Here is a 24,480-nt window from a genome sequence, read left to right on the forward strand (position 1 = left end):
TGCCTTCTTATTTACATGTTTATTATCATATCACATACACCACATCATATTTCCTTCCAACTATTCAACACCATCCTCTTCCCCCCATCAATCTCATTCCATCCCTCATGGAATCAGTCTCTCCAGCAAGAGAAAGCTGTTGTTCACCTCTCCCCTTTTTCTGTTTTCTCTTTCCACCAATTCCCCCATAATAGTCGGTGGTCATGTATATGCCAAATGCTTCAATCCTCTATACACCACACATCTGTCAAATAAAGCCACCAAAAGACATATCCCTTAAGATGACCAATCAAAACTTCGAAGAGACTAAAGCAAAGTATTATTATTTTCCATTGTGTCTTCTGTGCACATGGGAAAATTCCACAATGTGCTGGTAGAAAAGAATATCCCAATCTGCTGATCTGGGTTTCTACTGAGTAAAAGGAAATATTCTGCAATGTATTGGTCTGCACACAGGGGAATATTCTATCACGGGAACATTCTGCAGTGGATTAGTCTGTGTACATGAGAATATTCTACAGTGTGTTGGTCTAGGTACAAGGGAATGTCTGTAGTATGTTGGCCTGGGGCATCTGCCAGATTTAACAGCCCTCAGCTGTCAAGACAGAATCGCTCTCACGGACTATTCTATGTCTTAGAGAAAGCACCATCTAAATAACAACAGTACCAATGGCACAACTAGTGAATATTCCTAACAGAAGAATCGACAGCGAAGGCATTCTTTACAGAACAATAGACAGGGAACATTCCGGAAGACACATAACCAGGCTGTAATTTCAAAAGACTAAATTTTTTTGTAGAAGTGGGGCTTCTTTTATTGGAACAACACATTATTAGAATCTTTTATTCGGGAATAGTCAGTAGTTAGAAGGGATTTATTTGGTTTGTTAATAGTTTAGTTAATTTGTTCCCTGTTATGGTTAGTTAAATAAATTGTTACTTTTGATTATAAAGTGAGTCTCGGGGATTCATTTTATTTAATCACTAGGAGTTAGTGAAAATCAGGTCACATCACATTTCACACTCCTTTTACAGATTATAGAGCAAGGTACTCCTCTTTGAGTGTTCGATTTTAGGTCTCAGACGGGTGTTGAGAAATTGGCTAAACAGATGAACTGGTCAGAAACTATATGGGTAATTTTAATTCAGACTAAGTCGGTAGGCAGGGTTAGTGAGGTGTTTGCAGTGCTGTCAGATGAGATGTTAAGAGATTTTGAAGATGTTAAACAGGCTATTTTGATTGCCAATGAATTGGTACCAGAAGAATACAGACAATGGTTCAGAAATGTAAGAAAGGAAGGAGTCAGACTTATATTGAGTTTGAAAGAATCAAACACAGAGCAACTTCAACAGATGGATGACAGCATTAAAAATAGAAAAGACATATGAGGATCTTAGACATATTATTCTGCTGGAAGAGTTTAAAAACTCACTTCCAGAAGTGATAGGAACTCACGTTGAGGAACAGAAAGTTAGAACAGCAAGAAGAACTCCAGAAATGGTGAACGAATATGCATTCGTGCATAAATCGAAATCTAGCTTCTGACAGCAATTTCATTTCATGAGGGATAGAAATTGGGAGAGAGGGAGATCCTTCAATGAAAAACAAAAAGTAGATCACACTGGAAACAGTTTACCACAAGTGAAAAAAGAAACCTTTGGAGGTGGAAAAGAGGTGAAAGGCCTCAGGTGTTTTCACTGCAATAAGGTGGGACACAGAAAGTCACAGTGCTAATGGTTTAAGAGAGACACTGAGAAAAAGGATATGGTAAAAGAGGCTAAACCAGTGGGATTAGTTGACGTAGTGAAGGCAATCCTGAGAGAGGTCTGGGAGCTGCAGGAGAGTGCATAGCCTAGTCATGGACTGAATAGTAAGATACTGCCCAATCTTTTCAAAGACTTGACCTGTGTGTGTAAGGTTTACTCAGGTAGAACAGGGGGAGAGTAGGTAAAGAAGTTAAAATATTGAGAGATATGGGAACTAGTCAGTACCTACTAGTAAGAGTTGAAAATATTTGCAATCCATCTGAAATATTGCCCAAGACAGTGGTAATCTGTGGAATAAATGGAGAGAGAATTAGTGTTCCTTGTGTAAGATAAGGCTAGAAAGCCCAAACAAGACTGGGGAAGTAATAGTGGGAGTGATGGAAGAATTGGCCATTCCAGGAATACAGTTTATTCTTGGAAACGAAATAGCTGGATCACAGGTGGGAGTGATGCCCATTGTAGTGGAACAGCCAAAAGAAAACCAGAGAACTGAGGAGTTAAAAGAAAATTAGCCTGGAACTTTTCCAGACTGTGTGGTGACAAGATCCCACAGCCATAAATTAAAACAAGAAGGAAAAACAAAAGAAAAAGATGGAGGAGTTGAGGTCCAGTTAGCTGACACTCTGTTTGATGAGTTGGTAAAGGAAAAACCTAAGCACATAGAGGATCAGGCAGATGTGTTTCGTTCTGAAAGATTAATGGAGTTACAACCAAAAGATGTGATGATAAATGATTTATATCATAAAGCCTACTCTAAAAAGGAATCAAAACATATTCCAGAATGTTATTGCCTTAAGGATAAAATCTTAAGGCAGAAATGGAGACCTTGGCAGGTTAGTGCAGATTAGAAATGGGTGGAAGTTCACTAGATTGTGTTGTCAGTATTGGTACTGTTACCACTGGTAGGAAATCCCTTCAAAGCAAGGTTTAGTGGTCCCTAGCAGATTGAGAAGAAGTTAAGTCAGGTGAATTATCTGGTAAAGATGCCAGATAAGAAAAAAAATTATTGGGTATGTCATGTTAACATGCTGAAACCTTACTATTGATAGGGAAAGGAAACTGGAGAAACAGGTATTAGTTCCTCAGAATGAGGAATTAAATCCAGATGATTTGGATTTTGATGTGCCTCAGAATAAATTGAACAATGAGGAAGTCCTTAAAGAATGGGATAGGGTAGGGAGCTTTCTGTCCCAGAAACAGAGAACTGAATTGAAAGACTTGTTGCAGTGCTATAAGGACATATGTAGAAACAGAATGAAGAGGACTAACACCGTAGAACCTAAGGTTGACGCAGGGAATGCTGTTCTGATAAAACAACACCCCTAACAGGCTTAATCCTCTCAAAGCAGCGCAGGTTCAGAAGAAAGTGGAAGCAATGCTCCAAGAAGACATCATAGAGCCAAGTCAAAGCGAGCGGAGTTCGCCAATCGTGTTGATTCCCAAACCTGATGGTACTCAATAATTCTGTGTAGATTACTGGAAGATCAATGCTGTGACCAAATGTGACTCATACCCAATTCCAAAGCTGGAGGACTCTGTGGAAAAAGTAGGACCAACTATTTACATCGCAAAATTGGACTTATTTCGTGGTTACTGGCAAGTACCTTTGTCAGAGAGAGCAAAAGAAATTTATGCTTTTGTAACTCTAAATGGGCTATATCAATTTAAAGTAATGCCCTTTGGAATGAAAAATGCACCAGCCACTTTTCAAAGGCTTAGGAACAGAGTTGTTGCAGGATTGACTAATTGTGCCATCTATATAGTGACTTAGTGACCATTGGCCATTCGTGGAAGGCTCATTTGGCAGAGCTCTTTGAGAGACTATGGAAGGCAAAGTTGGTCATAAACTTGGCAAAACCAGAATTTGTGATGCCATAAGTGACATTCTTAGGGCACAACATTGGATACAGACAGATGACACAGAGGAATGCAAAGACGAAGGCCATCGAGGAATTTCTAAGACCATCTTTGAAGAAGGAAATGCTACAATTTTTAGGATTGAACTGATTCTACAGCAAATTTGTACCAAACTTTAGTGTGGTGGCACCGTTGACAGATTTGTTAAAAAAGAACACAAAATTTCAATGGACAGAACAATGCCAGGAAGCATTTGAAAACAGTGTTAACCACCGCACCAGTTCTAGCCATGTCAATTTTTTTGAAACCCTTTAAAGTCGCTGTTGATGTGAGCGATGTAGGTGTAGGAGCTGTGTTGTTACAGGAGGATGATTGTGGAAGTGAAAGGCCAATCAGGTATTTTTCAAAAAATCTCAATATCCATGAGAAAAAATATTCAACCATTGAAAAAGAGTTACTGAGTTTGGTAATGCCCTTACAATATTTTAATGTTTACATTGCAAACAATCAGAGATGATTGTGTATTCCGAGCACAATTCTTTCACATTTCTGGAAAGATTTAAGGATAGGAACACCAGATTATTTTGTTGGAGTCTCATGATACAAGTACTTAATTTACAGACTGAATATGTTGCGGGTTGTGAAAATATTATCACAGATGCTTTATCATGGATTTAAAAGAATAAAATGTATATGAGATAGAAACAGTGGTGTTCAATGTTGTACATATACGTAGAATTAGTATAAAATTTGTAACTCCAGATTAATGAGCTACGGATCTAATAATATGTAGTTAAGGTTTTAAAAGAAAGGGAGGAAAAGGAAAGAAATGATGGTTCATTTTTTCCTTAAGGGGGGAAGATGTTGCAAAGTTGGGTAGAGTACTTGTGGATTAGGAGGCAGGAAGTTAGAATTTGGTGTCTGTGGGGGGGGGGGGGGGGGTGGGGGGGGGGGGGGGGGGGGGGGGGGAGCATTGCGTGGTCCCCTTAAAAGATGATGTGCTTTTTCTACGCTTAGAGATTTTTTTAAAAAGTCTGCGAGTTTGCAAGTACACAGATAGCACCCGAATTGAAATATTTGTGTCAAAAGACCACACAGTTAGCAGGCAAAGCAGCAGTTTTTACCAAGACAACAAGTTTTGAATTTAGCCAATCAATTGAACCAGACACTTAGATACCAAAAACGAATTAAATTTAAATCTGATGTTTTTGACAACATAGGACCAATCCTATTGTAAGAAACTGATGTCATCAAGGGTATAAAAGATGAGGACAGTTGGACAAAACTCCAGAGAGCTAACTGCTATCTGTCAGAGTTATCAGTCCTCAGCTCTCCAGACAGAATCGCTGGCTCTCACTGACCCCTCTCTATCTTAGAGAAAGCACCATCTAAATAACAACAGTACCAACAGCACAACTAGTGAATATTCCTAACAGAAGGATCAACAGAGAAGGCATTCCTGACAGTAAAATCAACAGAGAAGGCACAGAACATTTCGGGAGACAGGTATCCTGGCTGTAATTTAGACAGACTAAATACTACTTTTTTTTCATATCAGCGGTACTTGCATTTATTGGAACATCATACTATTAGAATCTTGTTTTATTCGGGAAATAGTTAGTAGTTAGAATGGGTTTATTTGGTTTGTTAATAGTTTAGTTAATTTGTTCACTGTTACAGTTAGGTAAATAAATTGTTCATTGTTGATTGTAAAGTGAGTGTCAGGAATTTATTTTATTTGACCACTAGGAGTTGTTGAAAGGTTACACCACTTTTCACACTCCTTTCATAGATGATAGGCAAGGTGCTTCGGTACTTCTTTGGGTGTTTTGGTTTTAATTCTCGGAGGGGGATGTCAACCTCTGCTTTATAACATATTGGCTTCTGTGATTTTTTTTCCCATCTATGTTTTCCTTTACAAATATCACGCTAAAAGGATGGAAAATGCAGCTAGATGAAGCAAAGTCGTAAACCACCAAATGGATTATTTTACATAAATGACCAGAATATAATTTCCAGGATAAAGTTTCTCTATTGCTTAAAACCTAATATATCGTACAAGAGGCTAAGAGTTGAGATATACAGCTTCATAATTCAGGACAGAGTGTCATGACTATGGGTCAGAACACTGAAGTACTGTAGACATTTTTAACTGGTGATTCCAAAACGTGTTTTTTTTTCATGAAAACAGGACAGACACTGCCAAAAATGGCTGCAAATGTGAATTAAATAGCTATGTGAAAAAAGGGTCTGAAGGAACTTCACACTAATGGATGTGAAGGGAAGTTCAAACAACTGCATTTCAAAGGGGGAAAAGGCAAGTTACATCAGACTTGAAAGTGATGTCTTGTGGTTACAAAAATAAGGAGGGGATGACAAATCATTGTTTAACAGAAAGCCATCCCCTACGGATTTTGAACCAAAATGCAGACATATTTTGTGCTTCTCCCTTTAAAGAAAACATAAACACAAAGTTCAAGTGCCAGTTTCAACTCCATTGGAGTGGAGTAGCAAATTTGTATGCTCCCATGTGCATCAGCCTGTGTTTGAACGTTAGCATGCCATGAAGGTCACAGTCAAAAGTTATCCCCTGGTCCCCCTATGTTACAGATAAAGACTGTCTCTCACTCTGTGCACTAGAAATCGGCTAGTTAGCAATTTGACGAACTCCCACTAGAAATTCCACTCCGAGTGCTGCAAACCAATTTAAAGAAAGATTCTGGACAAAGCAACTTCCATCAGCCTACAAGATGGAGAATCTCAAAATTTAACTGTTCAATTATCCCAAAGTCAACAATAAGAACTAGGGAAAAAAACCCAAAGAAGTGCAGATGTTGGAAATCAGAAACAAAATCAGAAATTTGCACCTGTGGAGAGAAAGGAGGGTTAATGTTTCAGGTTCAGAATGGGTTCTGAAGAAGGGTCACTGGACCCAAAACATTAACTCTGTTTTCTCTCCACAGATGCTGCCTGACCTGCTGATACTTTCCAGCAATTTATGATTTTGTTTGTAATAAGAACTGGAAGCAGGAGTAGGCAATTCAGCCCCTTATGCCTGCTCTGCCATTTAATACATTCTTGGCTGATCTTATCTCAGCCTCAATTGCACTTTCCTGCCCGCTCCTGATAACCCTTTAACCCACTACTAATTAAAAATCCATCTAAATCCTCCTCAAATTTATTTAGTGTCCCGACGTCTACCGTACTCGAGGGTTGTGAGTTCCACAAATGCACGACCCTTTGAGAGAAGTAATTCCTCAGCTGTTTTAAATGTGCCAATCCTCAGCCTAAGACTATGATCTCTCGCTCCACACTGTCCCACAAGACAAAACATCTACTCTATGTCTACTTTATCAATTCCCTCTAGCATTTTATATATCTCAATTAGACCTCTTCTCATCATTCTAAACTCCAACATGTAGAGACCTAAACTGCCGATGGGAAGGTAAGGTTGTTTTCTTCCCTGTATAAAAACTTACCTCGTGCAGCAGCGGCCTTCTTGTTTTCAGCGGTGAGAGTCCGGGAGAGAGCGCGAGGGCAGCCGGGAAGGTAAGCTTTCGTTATAAAAGTCTTACCTTGCATGACTGCGGCCTTCAGTTGTTCAGTGGAGGAGGAGTCCCAGAGCGGGCGCGAGTGATCGGCTGGGTAGCCGTTATCTTTCACCCAATAAATTTGGGAAGTAACTAAAAAAGAAAGTTACTAAAAGAAACTATAAAAAAACTAATTAATTTTAAATAATTAACTAAGTAGAGATAGCAGGTCAGGTGGTGTGTTGTAGCTATATGATAATGGGAGCTAGCTGATCCCATTGAGAACGGCAGTGATCACATCTGCAGCAAGTGTTGGCTGCTTGAGGAGCTCCAGCTCAAAATTGATGAGCTGGAATCCGAACTCCAAACATTGCGGCACATCCGGGAAGGGCAGGGATACCTGGATGCTATGTTCCAGGAGGCACCTAGTAGATTAAATAATGTTAATTCGATCACCGGGCATGGACAGCAGTGTGTGACTGCGAGTGAGGCAGGAACACAGGAGCCACAGCCCTTGACATTGTCCCACAGGTATGAGGCATTTGCTCCCTGCGTGGATGAGGAACAGGGCTGCAGGAAGGATGAGCCATGCTGACCATGGCACCATGGTTCAGGAAGCCATTCAAGAGGGGGGAGCTAAAGGACAGATTGTAGTTGTAGGGGATTCCATCATCAGGGGGATAGACAGTATCCTTTGCAAGCAGGATAGAGAGTCCCACATGGGGTGTTGCCTCCCCGGCGCCAGGGTGCGAGACATCTCTGGCCAGCTTGAGAGGATACTAGAGAAGGAGAGGGAGGATCTAGTTGTTGTGGTCCACATAGGTACCAACAACATAGGCAGGACTAGGAAAAAAGACCTGTTTCGGGATTATGAAAAGCTAGGAACAAAATTAAAAAACAGGTCTTCAAGGGTCATAATCTCTGGATTGCTGCCCGAACCACGTGCAAATTGGCATAGGGAGGCGAGGATCAGGGAAGTAAACACGTGGCTAAAAGAGTGGTGTGGGAAAGAGGGTTTCCTTTTCATGGGGCACTGGCATCAGTTCTGGGACAGGAGGGATCTGTACCGCTGGGATGGACTCCACCTGAACAGGGTCGGGTCCAGTGTTCTGGCGAAAAGGGTAAATAGGGTGGTCAATAGGACTTTAAACTAGTAAGTAGGGGGGAAGAGAGGAGTGAGCGTACAGGGAGTATAACAATTAATGGAAGGCAAAACAGCTGGTTAGCAGGTGACGAGGAAGCTTCAACTCCATTGAAAATTAGGAAATAAGTTAAAGGGAAGGAGAACTCAAGAGCTGTTAGTAATGGAGGTGATAGGACTCAAAAAGAAGGTGCAAAAACTGGCGTAAGGGCACTTTATCTGAATGCTCGGAGCATTCGAAACAAGGTGGATGAGTTGACGGCGCAAATCATGGCAAATGGGTATGATTTAGTGGCCATTACAGAGACATGGTTGCAGGATGGTCATGACTGGGAGTTAAATATCCAGGGGTATCAAACTGTTCGGAAGGACAGACAGGAAGGTAAGGGAGGTGGTGTTGCTGTGATTTTTAAGGATGATATCAGGGCGGCAGTGAGAGATGATATAAGTTCTACTGAACAAAAGGTTGAATCCATTTGGGTGGAAATTAGGAATAGCAGGGAGAAGTCACTGATAGGTGTGGTCTATAGGCCACCAAATAATGACATTGTGGTGGGGTGGGCAATAAACATAGAAATAGCTAATACATGCAAAAGTGATACAGCAATTATCATGGGGGATTTTAATCTACATATCGATTAGTCAAACCAGGTCAGTCATGGCAGCCTTGAGGAGGGGTTCATAGAATGCATCCACGATAATTTCCTTGAACAATATGTAATGGAACCTATGAGGGAACAAGCTATCCTAGATCTAGTCCTGTGTAATGAGACAGGAATAATTAATGATCTCACAGTTAGGGATCCTCTCGGAAGGAGCGATCACAGTATGGTTGAATTTAAAATACAGATGGAACGTGAGAAGGTTAAATCCAGTACCAATGTCCTGTGCTTAAACAAAGGAGACTATGATGGGACTAGGGAGGAGTTACCTAAGGTAGAATGGGGACAAAAACTTTATGGTGGATCAATTGAGGAACAGTGGAGGACTTTCAAAACGATTTTTCACAGTGCTCAGCAGAAGTATATTCCAGTGATAAGGAAGAACTGTAGTAAAAGAGATAGTCAGCCATGGATGTCTAAGGAAATAAAGGAAAGTATCAGACTGAAAAGAAAACACATACAAAAAAGCAAAGAGTAGTGGGAAACTAGTAGACTGGGAAATCTTTAAAGGCCAACAGAAAACCACAAAAAAAGTTATAAAGAAAAGAAAGATAGATTATTAGAGTAAACTGGCTCAGAATATAAAAACAGGCAGCAAAAGTTTCTATAAATATGTAAATCGTAAAAGATTGGCGAAGGTAAACATTGGTCCTTTAGAGGATGAGAAGGCCAATTTAATAACTGGGAATGAGGAAATAGCCAAGGCATTAGACAGTTATTTTGTGTCGGTCTTCACAGTGGAAGACACAAATAACATGCCGAAAACTGACGGCAAGAAGGTTATAGCAGGTGAGGACCTAGAAACTATCATTATCACTAAGGAGGCAGTGCTGGGTAAGCTAATGGGGCTACAGGTAGACAAGTCTCCTGGCCCTGATGAAATGCATCCCAGGGTACTAAAAGAGGTGATGAAGGAAATAGCAAATGCACCAGTAATTATTTACCAAAATTCACTGGACTCTGGGGTGGTTCCCACAGATTGGAAAACAGCCAATGTGACGCCACTATTTAAAAAAGGAAGTAGATAAAAAGCAGGTAACTATAGGCCAGTTAGCTTAACTTTGGTAGTGGAGAAAATGCTTGAATCTATCATTAAGGAAGAAATAGCAAAACATCTGGATATAAATTGTCCCACTGAGAACACCCAGCATGGGTTCATGAAGGGTAGGTCATGTTTAACTAATTTGGTGGAATTCTTTGAGGACATTACTTGCATGGTGGACAATGGGGAACCTGTGGATGTGGTGTATCTGGATTTCCAGCAGGCATCTGACAAGGTGCCACACCAAAGGCTGCTACATAAGATAAAGTTGCACGGTATTACAGGTAATGTATTGGCATGGATAGAGGATTGGTGACTAGTAGAAAACAAAGAGTAGGGTTAAATGGGTGTTTTTCTGGTTGACAGTCAGTGGTGGTGTGCCTCAGGGATCAGTGTTGGGACCACATTTGTTTACAATTTACATAGATGATTTGGAGTTGGGGACTAAGTGTGGTGTGTCAAAATTTGCAGATGACACTAAGATGAGTGGTAGAGCAAAGTGTGCAGAAGACACTGAAAGTCTGCAGAGGGATATAGATAATCTAAGTGAGTGGGCAAAGGTCTGGCAGATGGAGTACAATGTTGATAAGTGTGAGGTCATCCATTCTGGTAGAAATAACAGCAAAATGGACTACGTTTTAAATGATAAAAAATTGCAGCACGCTGCTGTGCAGACGGACTTGGGTGTCCTTGTGCATGAATCGCTAAAAGTAGGATTGCAGGTGCTGCAGGTAATTAAAAAGGCAAATGGAATTTTGTCTGTCATTGCTAGAGGGATGGAGTTTAAAAACAGGGAGGCTATGCTGCAGCTGTATAGGGTCCTGGTGAGGCCACACCTGGAGTACTGTGTGCAGTTTTGGTCTCCTTACTTGAGAAGGGATATACTAGCACTGGAGGGGGTGCAGAGGAGATTCACTCAGTTGATTCCAGAGTTGAGAGGGTTGGATTATGAGGAGAGACTGAGTAGGCTGGGATTATATTCATTGGAATTCAGAAGAATGGGGGGAGATCTTATAGAAACAGAGAAGATTATGAAGGGAATAGTTAAGGTGGAGGCAGGGAGGTTGTTTCCACTAGCAGGTGAAACTAGGACTAGGGGACATAGCCTCAAAATAAAGGGAAGCAGATGTAGGACTGAGGTCAGGAAGAACTTCTTCACCCAAAGGGTTGTGAATCTGTGGAATTCCCTGCCCAGTGAAGTGGTTGAAGCTACCTCGCTGAATGTTTTTAAGGCAAGGCTAGATAAATTTTTGAATAGTAAAGGAATTAAGGGTTATGGTGAGTGGACGGGTAAGTGGAGCTGAGTCTCAAAAAGATCAGCCATGATCTTATTAAATGGCAGGGCAGGCTCGGGGGGCCAGATGGCCTACTCCTGCTCCTAGTTCTTATGTATGCTCAATCTCCCTCATGAGATAAGCTTTTTACCCCTCTCAAATTAATCTATTGAATCTTCTCTGAACTGCCTCCAGTGCAATTACATCCTTCCTCAAATAAAGGGACCAAAACTGTAGGCAGTACTCAAGATGCAGTCTCATCAATGCCTTATACAATTTTGACTCCACTACCCTACTTTTATACTCCATTCCTTTTGCAATAAATGCCAAAATTCTATTTTCCCTCCTTATCACCTGCTGCACCTGTGTATTAGCTTTCAGCGAATCTTGCACAAAGACACCCAGATCTCTCTGTACTGAAGTACTTTGAAGTTTCCCTCCATTTAGACATGTTGCCTTTTTATTCTTCTAACCAAAATGGATAACCTCACAATTATCCATGTTAAAGTACAAATTTTGATCCATTCATCTAATCTGTCCACGTCTATTTCTAAATTTCTTACTTCTTCATTGCAACTTACTTTCTCACCTATTTTAGTGTCATCAGAAAATTTGGCTACATTACATTCCATCCTTGCATCCAAGTCATTAATACAGATTGAAAAAAATATTATCCTGACTCTCTGCTTTCTGTTGGTTAACAATCTTCTATTCAGCTAATATATTACACCCTGCGAGTTCTTACTTTGTGTATTAACCTTGTGTGCAACACCTTATCAAATGACCTCTGGAAGTCCAGATATACTACATCTACAGGAGCCTCATTCTACACTTTGCTTGTTACATCTTTGAAGAACTCTTGCACATTAGTCAAACATGACCTATTCCTCATAAAACCTTGCTGACCCTGATAGACTGCGTTTTGACTTTCCAGATGTACTGTTATTACTTCCTTAGTAATGGATTTCAACAATTTTTTAAAGATAGATGTTAAACTAACTGGTCTACAGGTTCTTACTTTGGGCCTCCTTCTTTTTGAATAAGGGTGCTACATTTGCATTTTTACAACGTACTGAACTCTTTCAGAATCCAGGGAATTTTGAAATATTACAACCAATGCATCCACTAGCTCTGCTGACCTTAGGACCCTAAGATGTAGGCCCTGGGGACTTGCATTACTTTAATCCTGATAGTTTATACAGTACTTTTTCCCTAGTGATAGCAATTGTTTTAAATTCCTCCTTTTCTATAGCTCTGCACTACCTATTACTATTGGGATAGTTTTGGTGCCCTCCTCCGTGAAAACTAAGGCAAAATATTGATTTCATTTTTCCTGCCACTTCAATGATCCCCAATATTAATTCCCAGTCTCATTTTCTAAGGGACCTACATTTACCTTAGCTACTATCTTCCATTTTGGATACTTATACAAGCCTTTGCTATCCATTGTTATATTTTGTGCTCATCTTCTTTCATAATTAACTGTTGCTCTTTTAATTACCTTTTTTTTGTTTTTAAAAATCTCCCAATCCTCCAGCCTGCCTCTGACCTTTGCAACACAGAATCCCTAGTTTCAGCCTTTGTGCTAGCTTCAATTTCCTTGCTCAGCTCTGGTTGATTTCTCCCTCTCTTAGAATCCTTCTCCCTCTCTAGAATATATTTTAGTTGTGAAGAATTGAATATCTCCTTTCCTCAACTTTTCTACATTCTAGACTTTCCATCCAGTCTACTAGGGCGAAATCTGTTTTCGTGTCTATGTAATTACCTTTGTTTAACACCAGAACACTAATTGACACCCCAGTTTCTCATCCTCAAACTGTATTTGAAATCCCAGCATGCTGTGATCACTCTTCCCGTGAGGATTCTTTATAATGAAATAACTGAATAATCACATCCCACTACACAATATTAAATCCAAAATAGTTTACTTCCTGGGTGGTTCACCAACATGTTGTTTCAAGAAACATTCTCTAATACTCTTTATGAACTCTCCCTCGAGGCTGTCAATTTGATTAATCAGTTTATATGCATATTAAAATCATCCATGATTATTGTCATACCTTTCTTACAAACCTCAGTATTTTCTGTTTGATAGCGTGTCCTACTGTGGAACTACTGTTCGCGGACCTATAGGTTACACCCACAAGGAACTTCTTTTGTATATTTTGTATACAAAATATATCGTATTTCTGCAGTGGAATATGGGGTCCCTTAAAAAAATTGAATTTTCCTAATATTTACTGTGTAGCATGAGATTTCATTTAACATCTGTTACAGCAGTGCTTAACTTTCCAAAATTTTAACATATGAAAACAAAGGAAAGAATTATAAAAAAGTCACGGTACCCAATAAACTAGCATCAAATACTTCACGTTGCCAAACCCATCCTAATATCAGTGTATTGCTTTCAAACGAGAAGTATTTGTTCTTAGGAAGACTGGAAAACTAACTCTTAGATGAAGGCGGACAAGGGAACAAAGGTCATCCAACATCATAAGTGGCTGTCCCAGGGCCATATGGGTTCAGACAATTGGTTGACACAGCATAAGTTACCCACCCCAGAAATATAACAATACATGCCAGAGCAGAAAGGAGTTCTGTTTCTGGGTAGTTCTCATCAACCAGACTTTGTAGGCAGCAGTTCTTATCAGGCGGTCGCCTGAGAGCAGTCTTCATTAAGCAGTGCTCACCAGGCAGATGGAAGGTGGACCAGAAGGAGAGGAGGGAGACCAAAGGAAGAATTCCCTAACACCTTGGTGAGAGAGCAGGATGATGCCCCCATCACTTTAACAAGACCAAAACATTGGTGTCACTGAACCATCCCCAATTGTCATGTGTTATGAACCAGATCAGACCCCTTGAAAATATTTTAAGAAGGTAGCCCAGACCCTAACATTTTCTTATCTTAAAGGTAGTTGTGAAGTGCATGTTCTGGACGTGGTGCCATTGGTCAGACTACTTGACGTTAGCAGAACACAATTTATTTAAACACTATAATTAAAATACAAACAAAAGAAAGAGGAATTTAGAACAACAACTACTGGAAAACTTAAACGAATAACAGATACAGTACCTATTACTAATTAATTGTTCCAATATAGTAATATTCTAAAAACTCATCACTTGGCGAAAAGGTAAATTCAGACACAGATTTTTACATGCAGTTCTTCAATCCAGCAGGAAACAACATTGAGAGATTTCAGAGAAAGTAGCAGTTACAAATCATTTACTAAAGCTTCTAACCCTTCTGGGACCCCAAATAACTTCTGACCACTACAGCTAAAAAAAATCTAGAAAGCCTGGTCTGTGAGAGCTGGCTACTCTCCTTCCATTGTTCCATCTGTTCTAAAAAAAAACCCCTAAAAGCCTGCTAAATTGTTTACAATTTTTTTGGGCCATTACCAGTCACTATTCCAGAGCTTCTAGCTTTACAACCTCTCCTCAAAAAAAAAACCAGGGCAAATTAACTTTTTTAAAGTGACAGCATCATCACACATGTTTTTGAACTTTCTTCATCTAATTAAAGAATGTACCTAAACTGCTGCTTCTTAGCAAACTCATTAACCCAGCAGAAAATTACTTACAAATTGTCAACAGCATATGTTAGGTAACTATGACTGTGATCCCTAAAATGAACACTACCCAGACAGATTCTACAATACCAGTAACCTCTAAGCAATGACTGCAAACATTCAACTATCCAAACTTAACAAGTCCTCAGATATTGATCCATGTAACAACTTTTTAATTTTATCTTTTGTATTCACTTGGATTATCTTTTTGGATATCCAACCTCAATAAAGAAGGGCAGCCAATTTATCTCTCCTCCCCAGATGTTTAACAGCATCCCACCTGAACCATAATGAATTGGAGAACCTTGCATAGATGCTCAATATAGCAAGGCTAATAACATTTCCAATTACGTTGCTTTCGTTCTTTCCTGCAGGTGTCCTGCCTTAAAAAGACATCGAAAATAATTAATCCATCAATGTAGGATTCATTTAAACGGGCAAGGATATCACGGCATTTGACTGTACTGGCCTTGAAATCTCTATCATGTAATCAATGTTCCCTCGAAGCTCTGAATATGCACAGCTATGCAAAAACTGATGAGTTATCAACTGCACAAGGAGCTCACGAATGTCTCTTTAGAGATATTTCACATGTGCATTGTTGCAAAGTTGGGTAGAGTATTTGTGGGTCGGGAGGCAAGATGTTAGAATTTGGTGTTTGTAAAATATTGGTGTTTGTAAAATGCTAGGCAGGGAAGCAGTGCATGGTCCCTTTAAAAGATGACGTGCTTTTTCTATGGTTAAAGATGCACAAAGGATGTCTGTGGGCTGCAGCTTGTGGGGTAGCAGGTGCTCAGAGAGCACCTGAATTGAAACATTTGTATCAGAAGGCCGTACAGTTAATAGGCCAAGCAGTTTTGTTTTGTTATCAAGATAACAATTTTTAAATTTAGTCAATCAATTTGAACCAGGCACTTAGATACCAAAAATCAATTAAATTTAAAGATTTTGACAACATAGGACTATTCGTATTGTAAGAAATATTGATATGTCATCAAGGGTATAAAAGAAGGGGCAGTTGGGTAAAGACAGGTGAGTGAACTGCCATCTGCCAAAGTTAACAGCTCTCAGCTCACAAGAGATAATCACTGGCTCTCACAGTCTTCTCTAAGTTTTAGAGAAAGCACCATCTAAATCAAAGGTACCTATAACACAACTAGTTAATATTCCTGACAGAACATTCAATGGAGATGGCACAGAACATTCCGGAAGACCCATAAACTGGCTGTAATTTCAAGAGACTAAATTCTACTTTTTTATTTTATTTTACCTAAGTGGGACTTGTATTTATTGGAACAGCATACTATTAGAATCTTGTTTTATTCAGGAATAGTTAGTAGTTAGAAGGGTTTTATTTGGTTTGTTAATAATTTAGTTAATTTGTTCACTGTTACAGTTAGATAAATAAATTGTTACGTGTTGACTGTAAAGTGGGTGTCAGGGATTTGTTTTATTTAACCACTAGAAGTGCTGAAAGGCAAGTTACACCACTTTTCACACTCCTTTTTAACAGATTATAGGGCAAAGCGCTCCTCTTTGAGTGTTTTGGCTTTAGTTCTCGGTGGGGGGGGGTTGGGGGGCGGGTCAACCTCTGCTTTATAACAGCATCATTGAGCAAACCAAAAATACTATAAATATTAAGCAAACAGGACACACAACAAAAATTGAAGAGTGAATGTAAATTAAGACCGTTGTAAAACATACCATCAATAACAAGCAAATGGGAGTTGTCTTTTTGGCTGACCTTGTTTCTGATCACACAAGTATAAAGCTTGCAATTCATTAAGTGTTGAATGTTAATTATCAGTGTTCTGTTACCATTCGACATTTTGTAAATTTCATCATTTTGAAGAGGGTCACCTCCTTGAAGCCACCAGATTGCATTTACTTCTCCATACTTCACAAAGCAATTCAGATAAACAACTCTCAATTCATGAATAATATCAAAAATTATCAATGGCAGTGGCAAAACTTCTGTTGAAATAGAAAAATCACATCAGGGTGATCAGTGAACTGTTCTGTTTGACTTTAAACTGTGTTATAATAATATCATAAGCAAAACTCAATTAATAATCAAGAAGGCTATGGTAAGTACAGCTAGAGTTGAAAAAGTTAATACAGGTGGCAAAAGGAAGTTATAAGAAAACATTGATTGGTGACATAAATTGGATCCGGAAAAATTTTATGAAAAGACAAGCCAAGAAATTTGATTATTCTGAAAAATGGATGCATGGATTTTGTTGCACAATTAACTCTGTAAGCAGCACAAACAACACAGTGGCATAATGGGATTGTCATTGAATTTGTAATCCAGAACCAGGGTAATGCCGCAGAGACGGGGTTAATTCCCACCACAGCAAATGGTAAATAGAACTCAATAAATCTCGAATTAAAAGCCAATCTAACAGTGACTGTGAAATCACTGTTGGAAAAAAAAAATCTGGTTCATAATGTCCTAAATGCCATCCTCACCTGGTCAAGCCTATACATGACTCCAGATCTGCAGCAATGTGGTTGCCCAGACCATATGATGTAGAAACAGAAGTAGGCTATTCAACCCATCGAGTCCGATCTACCATTCAATAAGATCAAGACTAATCTAATAATCCTCAAATCTACTTTCCTGCCTTTTGCTAATAACCTCAATTCCCTTAATGATTAGTAATGTGTCTCTCCCAGTCTTCAGTATACTTAATGATCTAGTTTCAACAGCCCTCTGTGGTAAAGAATTCCCCAGATTCACACCCTCTAAGAGAAAGAATTTCTCCTCATCTCTGTCTAAAATAGGTGACTTTCTACTCTGAGATTATACCCTCTGGTCCTAGACTTTCCCACAAGGGGAAACAGCCTCAAATGAATTTACCCTTCCAAGCCCCCCAAAAAACATGTTTCCATAAGGTCTCGTCTCATTCTTCTAAACTCCAACCTATTCAACCTGTCCCTCCACACTTGGCATAAACATAGCGAACCTTTACTGGACTGTCTCCAGTACATCTTTCCTTTGATCAGGGGACCAAAAGTATTCAGATTTCAGGTGTGTTCTGACTAGTGTGTAGTTTTACTAAGACCTATGAATTTTCATTCTCCACTCCTTTTAAATAACGGCCAATATTCCAATTGTCTTCCCTATTATCCACTGAACTTAGCTAGCTTTTCATGATTCAGCCATTAAGACCCCCAAATCTCTCAGTAGAGGGATGTGAGTAGTGATAGATGAAAATAACAATAGCACATACAGTCCTACCAACCATGCAAAGGTCTGCTGATTAACATCTAGGGCGTGCACCAAAACTGGAAAAGCCTGCCACAGACCAGTCAAGCAACGGTCTGACTTAGTCATTCTAACTGAATCATACCTTACATCAAGTATTGCAGACACTATCATCACCATCCCTGAGATGGCAGCACAATGGTACACAATTAGGAGTCTGAGAGTCCTCAACTTTGACACTGGACTCCATGAAGTTTCAAGGCATCAGACAAACAAGGGCAAGGAAACACTCCTGTTGAATACCAACCTTAATACCCTCATATCCTCAGCTGATGGGTTAGTTCTCTTCCACGGTAACACCATTTGGAGGGTGCACGTAAGGTGGCAAAGCAGTGAATGTACTCTGGATGGAAGATTCCAATGTCCATTACGAAGCTTGGCAATTACATTTGCTGATGATAGTATTAGTAGGAGTGAAGATTGCAGAATCCCTTTAGAAACAAAGTCCAGCTTTCTTACTGATGAAACCAGTATCATGCAGAATGGATAGATTTCAAACAGATCTAACAACTCAAGACTGGGCATCAATGAGGCTTTGTGGGCCATCAGAATCATCAAAATTGTATACAACCACCATCTGTAATCTCAAGGTCCACCAGCTTTTCCCCACTGTACCATTACCACCATGGCAAAGGATCAAACCTGCTTTAATGAAGAGTGCATGCAGATGTGCCACGTGAAGCAACTGACATTCCTAAAACGGAGGTGTGAATCTGGTCAAGCTACAATACTGGACCAGCTGCATGCAAAGCAGTGTCAACAGCATGAGATAGGCAGAGCTAAACAATCCCACAAGTAACAGATCAAATTTAAGCTTTTCAATCCTGCCAAATCTAGTTGTAAATGGTGATGGAAGTGGCAATTCGATCCTCAAAGGGAGGGGAGTACAACACATCAATGTAAAGGCAAAGCTAGTGTAAAGGCAAAGCATTTGCAAGTATCTTCAGCCAGAAGTGCCATGAAGATGATTCATCACAGCCTCCTCCAGAGGTCCCCAGCATCACAGATGCAAACTCAGCCAATTTGATTCGCTCCTCATGAAATCCAGAAATCCAGAAGGCACTGGCTACTGCAAAGGTTATATGTCCTGACAACATTCTAGATACAGAACTGAAGTCTTGAGCTTCAGAACTATTTGCACAGCTGGCCAAGCCCCCCACTATAGTTACAAAATCAAAAATTCTTAGGTAGTTCCTGTTCACAGAAAGCAGGACAAATTCAACATCAGTCAATTGACAGTCTATCAGTACACTGTCAAAGTGATGGAAAATGTTAACAGTGCTTTAAACTGTCACTTAGTTTGGGTTCCACCAGGGCCAACGGCTCCTGACCTAATTGCAGCCTTGTTACAAACATGGCTACTCTTGAAATCAGTGCAGAATCCAGAAGCCCTAGTAAAACTGGGATCAATGGTAATCAGGGAGACAACTTTCTGATGTTTAGAGTCATACCCAGCATAGAGGAAGATGGCTGCAGTTGCTGGAGGTAAATCATCTTAGCCACAGGATATTATTGTAGGAGTTCATCAGGTTAGATATTTTGTAATCAACAGTAAGCTCAAATAGCACGTATACAAATTCATGTCATTTCAGCTAAATGACCAGCAAGCCATCTCGGGATATAATTGTTAAAAGTCTTTGCTGACTTGAGTTTTATAGCTCAGACAGAGGGGCCAAAAACAGGTCAATCAGAGAGAAGAGACACTTTACAGCAGAGATGATGTTATTAGAAATATCCAAGAAGTCCAAGCTGGAGCTAAGTCCTGAGTTGCTTATTAGCCAATGAAAAGAAAGCTTCAGAGTGAGGTTGTGGAGGTGTCAGAGAGGAAGACAATATAAAAGGCTTACAGAGACATAAGGTTTGGGAATTGCTGGGACATTTGAGTATCGGAGTTGGGGTGTCATGTTGAGGTTGTACAGGACATTGGTGAGGCCTCTTCTGTAGTACTGTGTCCAGTTCTGATCGCCCTGCTATCAAAGGGATATTATTAAATTAGACAGGGTTCAGAAAATATTTACTAGGATATTGCCAAGAATAGAGGGTTTGAGTTGTAAGGAGAAGCTGGATAGGCTGGACATTTTTTTCACTGGAACGTAGGAATTTGTGGGGTGATCTCAGAGGTTTATAAAATCATGAGGGGCATAGATAAAGTGACTGGCAAGGGTCTTTGCCCTAGGGAGAGGGAGTTCAAAACTAGGGAGCATAGTTTTAAGGTGAGAGGAAAAAGATTTAAAAATAACATGAGGGGAAACTTTTTTTTTACACAGAGTGATTCATATGTGGAATGAACTGCTAGAGGAAGTGGTAGATGCAGGTTATGTTGCAACATTTAAAAGACATTTGGATAAGTACATGAATAGGAAAGGACTGGAGGGACATGGACCAAGCGCAGGCAGATGGGACTAGTTTAATTTGGGAACTTGGTTGGCATGGACTGTTTGGACCAAAAGATCTGTTTTCATGCTGTATGACTCTATATAATAAGTGAGCTGATCTAGTAATTTGTTTTAAGGGTCTAATTAACTAAAGACAACAGCATCAAGTGAAAGCATAGAAAATTGATGAAACAAGATCATTTTTGAGATTAGCTGAGCAAGAAACTTTAGCTGGAGGTAGCAGTGACTCTTCACTAAGCTTTGAGTGTTTGTAAGGTTATTGCTTTGAGTGAAGTGGGTGACTGCTGTATGGAACACCTCTACTCTATACATTGGAACCCTAGCCTTCTGGTTGCTTGCTATTTCAATAAATCACCTTGCTCTCGTGCTAAAATTTCATTATGGCCTGCTGCAGTGTTTCAATGAACAGAGCATAACCTCAACGGGCAACAACTCATTTTACATTTAAGCATTTTACAGCTTCAGACTTAATGTTGAATTCCACAACTTCAAAGCTAACTGCATGATGTCTTGTCCTCCACATTTCATACATTCTTTCCATCTAAGTACACCCCACTCAACTTGTTCTGTTTATATCTCATTAATTTGCTCTCAGTCAAGAGGACCTATTTTTCCCTTTCACATCTTAATTTACCACCATTTTAAATCTCTAACCCAATTTAACAACCCCTCCACACCCTCTGTTCCTTTCGCTCCTCTTTCACCTCTGTCAAAGGTATAAAAACCACCATCTTCTGACTCTTTTCAGTCCTGAAGAAGAGTCATATTGGACACAAAACATTAACTCTGTTTCTCTGCTGCAGATGGTGCCAGACCTTCTGCTTTTCTCCAGCATATTCTGTATTTATTCCAGGCAATGATCATCTTCAACAAGAAAGAATCTAACTATCCTCACTTGACATTCAACATTACCGTCACTGACTCCCTCACAATTAATATCCTGGCAAGTACTATTGATCAGACTTGATTAGACCAGCCATATAAATAAAACCCCTCTAAATACAGTGGCAGCAGGTACAGATACCGGGAATTCTGTGGCAAGTAACTCACCTCGCAACTCCTCAAAACCTGTTCACCATCTACAAAGTGCTAGTCAGGAGTATAATGGAATACTTCCTACTTGCCTTGATGAGCACAGCTCCAATAACATTCAAGAGACTCGACACCATCTAGAACAAAGCACTCGCTTGCAGCATCACATCTAACACCTTCAACAGTCACTCCATCTACTACTGATGCACAGGAGCAGCAGTATATACCATCTACTATAATTCATTAAGAGTTCTTCGAGAGCACCTTCCAAACTTTAGACATCTATCACCTACGAAAAGAGAACACCACCACCTGCAGGTTACCGTCTAAACCACACATCACAGGTACAACAACAATTAGCAGCTGGATAATAAATTCTAGCCTAGCCAGAGATGCCCACATACCATGAATGAATAAAAAATATTGTGACATGCTGTTGAGTGACTGTATGCTTGACCAGGAGCACATAATTGTAAGAAGATAACATGTGTTAAAGTTTTTTTTTAAAAGTCATTTTTCTGAAGAAGGGTCGAGACTCGAAATGTCAGCTTTCCTGCTCCTCTGATGCTGCTTGGCCTGCTGTGTTCATCCAGCTCTACACCTTGTTGTCTCATGAGTTAAAGTTAGCCTGCTCTGCTCAAAATCAGCCTGTTTCCCTTAAATTTTCACTGCATGATCTGAGAGTTATTCTACAAATGAATCTGGCTTAGGAAAGAGCCAAGAATGCTGCAAGACAACACATACCCAATATATTTGGTCCTGTAGTAGGACAGGTATTTGTATAAGATGTGGAGAGGAGACATGCCATGTATCCACCAGGGACTAGGAGGCCCTCTAGACAAAACTTGTGCAGGCAATAACATCAGAGAATTTGGTTAATCAGCAAGCTAGCCCCAAGTGCCTGGATATAATACGATAAGTGATTCAATCAGTTCATTTGAAAATTCAAGACTGGTGAATGTACCTTCCAATGTCATATCCCATTAACAGTACCTCTCACTTCAGAAAATGTTCAATGTACCACCCTATTCATTCACTGAGCATCCACTGTGACTCAAAGCACACAGTCATAGCTTTACCTCTTCCTCACACACTTAACACTGCTGCAAGTCTTGTACCTGTGTCTCACAACTTGCACATGCAGCAAGCTGATCAACCCAAACAGCTGTATCACCAAAACACACTTGTACCTCTTATCAAACATTTTATGTGTTATTTTTGTGGCAAGACTTTTTTGTTGGGTTTGCTGTTTGGGAAGATTATCTGAACTCCAACAATAACACAGTCTTCTTTGGGAATGAGCTTCACCTACATCCTATTTTAAACCTGGATGATAAGATCAAAGTAATGACTGAGTAATATACTTATTTTCACATTTTCAAATGGGAGTATGTTACAGCAGCCCACTGCTGCCACTGTAACCTTTGCCTGCATGTCAAGGGCATAAAACTTTGGGATTACTTGGAATTTTCCCCCCTCTCATCTTTTGTATTCTTCCATTGAACCATGAAGCTATTAAGTGCTGAATATTTCATGAAGCTTTCCAGAGATACATAACTGACCCCCATATTGCGCCAAAAATGCATAATTATGTAGTCTACAATTGAATTATGTATGGGAGATGTGTTATACTCCTACATCTATCAGTAAAACAGAGGTTTTGTACAAGTTTGCTAACTTATTCTAGTGGGAGAAATAAAGCATTCTATAGAAAAATGCAACCATTGAGGAATGAATCTGTGAAGCAGTAGGTATGCCATTCCAGGATCCAGGAAGGGGCGCCCCTTCCAAGGGTTCCAAAACTCCAAGCTGCTGACAAAGTTTTCCTCACACGCAGAAAAACACATGCCTTCTTACAGGAGCAGGAGAATTGCAGACATATTCATTAGGGGATAGAACCAATGCTTTTCCAGCTGGATTACTAATGTGACTGGCCCATGTACAGGATAATTACTTGCATTCTTGGATCGGACACTCTTTAAGCTGGCCTCATTATGGAATCTTTCCTCATTCCAAGGTTCGTTTCCTCTTTTATTGCTACAACCAATTGAATGAGCAATTGCATTACTTGCTTGGCCACCTCCTAAATGTTATCTCTGTATCATATATTTGGAAACGTTTGCCCAGTTGGGTCATAAGTGGATATTTTGCTGTAGACCTACAGCGGTATCTTCCGGCTTAATTCTGCAAAGGTAAAGTTCTTATAACTCTGCTTGACCTTGGCACAACAGTCAGGCCTTAGGGAAAACATGCTTCAGGTTTTGAAATACTGATTGAATACACGCATCTCATAGAGGATTCACAGGGCGATGAGAAAGGCAATGGCCTAGTGGTATCATCACTAGACTATTAATCCAGAGACCCTGGTAATGTTCTGTGGACCTGGATTTGAATCCTGCCATTGCAGATGGTGGAATCTGAATTCAACAAAAATCTTGAAATAAGAGTTTAATGATGACTATGAAACCATTGCCGATTGTCAGGGAAACACACATCTGGTCCACTAATGTCCTTTAGGGAAGGGAATCTTCCATCCTTACAAGGTCTGGCCTACATGTGACTCCAGATCCATAGTAATGTGATTGACTCACCTGCCCTCTGGGAAATGAGGGATGGGCAATAAATGCTGGTCCAACCAATCATACCCACATCTATTGAATAGATTTTTAAAAATGCATCTGGGAAATGCACAGCAAGTAATTCAGATTAGAAGGTTGCACAAATTACAGAAAATACACTGGAACTCAAAAGCAAAAATTTATAACAAATGTCAAGCTCGGAATATGTGTCAGAAAATTATATTACACATATGAACAGAAGCTAGTTGTCCTTACCTTGAACTTCCAGGACATGACGGTATATAAGAGCTGGTATAAGTTCATCTTTATGTGCTACATACATCTCATAAACACCACCGTCATCCAACCCTAAATTGG

The 24,480-nt window shown here is 39.9% G+C and overlaps 1 protein-coding gene across 3 annotated transcripts in view; it reads right to left on the reverse strand.

Annotated features, from left to right (window-relative positions):
- LOC125487247 overlaps positions 1 to 24,480 on the reverse strand; it is a 106,470-nt gene that overhangs the window by 59,026 nt on the left and 22,964 nt on the right. The window lies entirely within an intron of this gene.

Source organism: Rhincodon typus, chromosome 2, assembly GCF_021869965.1.
Source record: "Rhincodon typus isolate 14 chromosome 2, sRhiTyp1.1, whole genome shotgun sequence".
In the NCBI taxonomy this organism is placed as follows: domain Eukaryota; kingdom Metazoa; phylum Chordata; class Chondrichthyes; order Orectolobiformes; family Rhincodontidae; genus Rhincodon; species Rhincodon typus.